Genomic DNA, 3,909 nt, shown 5'->3' on the forward strand with positions numbered 1-3,909 from the left:
GTGTGAGCTAAGTCATGTGCTCATAAGCCGTTACAAGACTTGAGACACAAAGCTACATCCTTCCTAGGGCTGTTTAGCATTCAGAAATCTGCTTACAAGCTGCTTTTGTTGTTCCAAGAAGAGGAAAAATTGTGGGTGGGTATGTGTCAGTATTTAAAAAGCCTCCATAAACACCAGCACTTTTTTTGTTTGGTATTAACAGTTGGTCAGTTAGTGTTTCCACCAAGTGCTGGGCATTTTTTAAGTTCTCGGAGGACTCGGTCAAGCAAAAGGAAAGTGTCAATGGGTTATGGAGAAGATTATATTTAACAGTACTTGTAAAACTGCATTTTGAAGAACATTTGCTTTTTACTGAGGTATGGAGCAATTTATTTGCAGTGGAAGGCTTGAGTATGCTTTAGGGATGAGGGGTAATCTTCTGGTGAAAACTTCCTAAGATGATTGTGAGGAGATGGAGACATGGACTCTGTGTACTGTGTAAACAGAGACCTTTATTTTTCTTAACACTGAAAATTTATACTATCTTCAGAGCTGTGTCGTTGAGCACGCATTAGGCTGCGTTATTATAATTGGTTACAATGTACTGTGCATCTGCTGTCCACACACTCTAGTCTATACTCTGATTGGCTAAGCTAAGAGACTAACTCTAACATCGACATCCTGGGTATCAGTTCTTTAGTTCTGCAACTCTGAATTTCTTGTTGCACAGCTGCCAACTTTCTTCAATTCTTCTTTATTCTTCAGTCAGGGACACAAGCAAAGTGTCCATTTTCTACCAAAAAGCTCTCCACATGATTCAGTTGATGTTTTTACTTAATTTTATGATGCTTTAGAAACCATCAGGATTCGGAAATGTAGTTAAACATGTGCTCAGTGGGCACCCGTGGCTGGGCTAAAGACTGTTGTGCGTGCACACACACACACATGTTCTGTAGGTCCCTACAGTAACTGTCCTTACACACTAAGACTACTCAGTAAATGTCATTGACTCGGTATTCCCCTCTGAAATAATTAACCTGCCTCAGTCCTGTTTTCCATATTTGCCCCCATCCTGCCAATGCAGCAGCATTATTTGCTGACTCCACACCCATGCTCAGCAACACCAGTAAATCAGCATTTCCCCCCTTTCAACATCTGTCATTTGTTACCCTCAGGCTCCCCAACAGACTCCTTCCATCCTTTTCTCTGGTAGCTTCTCCCATTCCTGCCTTACTACTTCAGAGGCAGGCCAGTGTTGGCCAAACATTTTTTCATCACCTGTTTGCCACAACCAATAGTTTCCTTCGTTGTGGTCCCATCAGTTTAAACTTGGGCTAAGGCTGGTCATCAGCCTCAAGACCACCTGTGCCATGTGGACAATTGCTTGCCACTCTCCATGTGGTGATCCTGGGAAAAATCTACATCTGATAACCTGCAAATGTTGGACCTGCAAAATCTAAAGCTGAGGACCACAACCATAGGCTCTGCTCTAAAAATGGCAGAAAAATGTCACTCATGGACCACAACAGCAACATTCCCTCCACCAGCTGCTGGAGGGCACCCTAAAGCAGGATTTCGTGGGTCACCTGGGCATCCTTCCAAGGACTACAAGAGTTTTAGAGGGAAAAGCTAACACTCTTTCTACAGCTTGGCCTAGAAAGGTCTCCAAGAAACTGCTCAGCACCATGACTTGCAGCAGCGTGAGCAGGTTAAGGCATTCCCAGCTCCATGGCTTGTTCTCACATAACACAATGCAGCACCCTCCCAGCCACCTGCAACCCACCACTTGTACTGCAGCACCTGGACAGCAAGTGCAAGAGCAGCATAAAACAGACACCATGGACACAAACATGAGAGTTTCAACAGGCCACAGCCTGTCTTGCTGCACCACCACCCTCCAAACACAAAAGCAGATACAAGCTTGGGAGAGCTGCCTGTTCTCACCAGGTGCATCTCCAGCTTGGTGGGACTGGTCCCCATGCTGCAGGACCCAGCCTGGAGTCACCCTGCTCAGTAGGTGCCATCCCACCTCCTGTATGCAGGTGCTTTTTCCCTGTATCTGCTTTGTTTAAGAGCAGCATGTCAATCTCCAAGGCTGGAGAAGCAACAGACAATGAGCTTATTTCTCTCTTGGTCTCAGACAAAGCATGGTGTTGGGTTTCTGCATGGGAGGATGTTTTCTATACAGCTGCAGCACTGAATTTTTAGTTCTGGAGCACACTCTCTGTGCTAGATGGAGCTTGAGTGCTAAAATAAAAAATTGTCACTGATAGACTGAAAGCTGTAACAGGGACTTGTAAAATCAGCTGCTGAGCAGGAAATGTTACTGGCCCATCTGAGAGCTGCACTCTGCAGGGTGAGCTGTGTGACTAACCTGAAGGCTAACACTTCCACCCTGTTATGCACATGGAAATTAAGCCATAAGGGATCTTCTTATTGAAGCAGACTGGATAAATAAAACCAAAAGTGATCTCTGCGAAGTCAAATCAGGCTGTTTGCCACATCAGTAGGCTGCAAATTAACCAACTTCTCTAATTTTATAGAGATGAACAGGAACAGTGTCCTTCCTTTCCATACCAAATAAGGAGCTGGAAGGTATAATGTCAAACCAGAATTCCATACTCATTACAGGACTGATTCTGTAATTGTGTATATGATTTATTTACTTTGAACCATTTATGTGCTCTTGAGGGATGGATGTGGAGCTTGGGGGTATGCACTGAGTTAAGGGGCAGAGTGGCTTGGGCCTCTGCCTGGAAATATTGGCTACTCGGGCAGTTGGAAGGAGAATAATAATTTTGGGGGTTTTGGAGGAGAAGGTTTGAGTTCTCAGTTCTACCTAGGAAGGAAATTTGGGCTCTTCTAGGAGGGCACAAGTCATGATTGGGGGGCAAATTTACTAATTTTTACCCATTTGCTCATTTTAACATTAAACTCACCAGTTTTTATTTCTGTTCTGTAATTGAGGGCTGATGCACCTTTCTGTGGAAGCAGAGCTCAGGCACAGTGAGGTCCGGGAGCTCCTGCTTTGTTCACAGCGCAGGAGGGATGTTCAAAGAGTGAAGTGACTGATGCTGCCATTTCTTGCTGTAGAAGCTGTGCTCTCCCAGTTGTTTGACATTTCTCCAGCTAGGGGTGAATAACATTCAGCTGAGTGTAGCATTTCCCAGGTCCATTTCACTGCATAGGATTAATACTAACAGTCCAAATGCAAGACTTTTTTTAATCCTAGGGCCCTCTGAGATGATACTGGCCAACTATACTACATCATGGGGGTGATGAACATGGTGATGATGAACAGGGGATGTTTCAGATGAGATTTCCTACAATCCCTTTAGAACTGGGTGGAAAAGACAAAAAAGAAGACTCAAGAGAAAGAAAAGGAAGAATATTAAATACTTGAGAGTAAAGATGGACTAGAACAAGAGTAGAAAATTTATTTCCAATGGTAGCACTTCCTTCTGTCTCCTCCATTCCCCTGTCCTTTCAGTGCAAGCCCATCACTCAATGGTTTTGTGTTGCCATGATTTTAGGAAGCAGACATCTTGTATTGGGCTAGTATCTGTTAGTCATCTATTTGAATATGAGATTTATGAAGCTGCAAACAGCTGGATGCTCTATAGATTAATGTTTAGAGGGAGGTTTGCATATGGAGTTGTCAGGTTTAGCAGCACTTCTGAACTGTAGATACTTTCAGCTCTGCAACCTGCTGGCCCCCTCTGTGAGCCTTATGGTTTTGATTCTCACTTTCCTGCTACAGGGCTGTTGGACAGACCTTGTAATTTTGACGTTCCCAAACTATATAATGATAGCATCTTAGGAAGCACTTGGTCAGAGCAAGTAGGGATATTGCCTTGTTGTAGAAAATTATTCCTGAATCTTTTAAAAAATAGTTCAGGGTTTTTTTTTTGGGGGGGGGGGCAAAGGGAA

Source organism: Athene cunicularia (assembly GCF_003259725.1).
Source record: "Athene cunicularia isolate RWA chromosome Z unlocalized genomic scaffold, athCun1 chrZ_part3, whole genome shotgun sequence".
NCBI classification, from domain to species: Eukaryota; Metazoa; Chordata; class Aves; order Strigiformes; family Strigidae; genus Athene; species Athene cunicularia.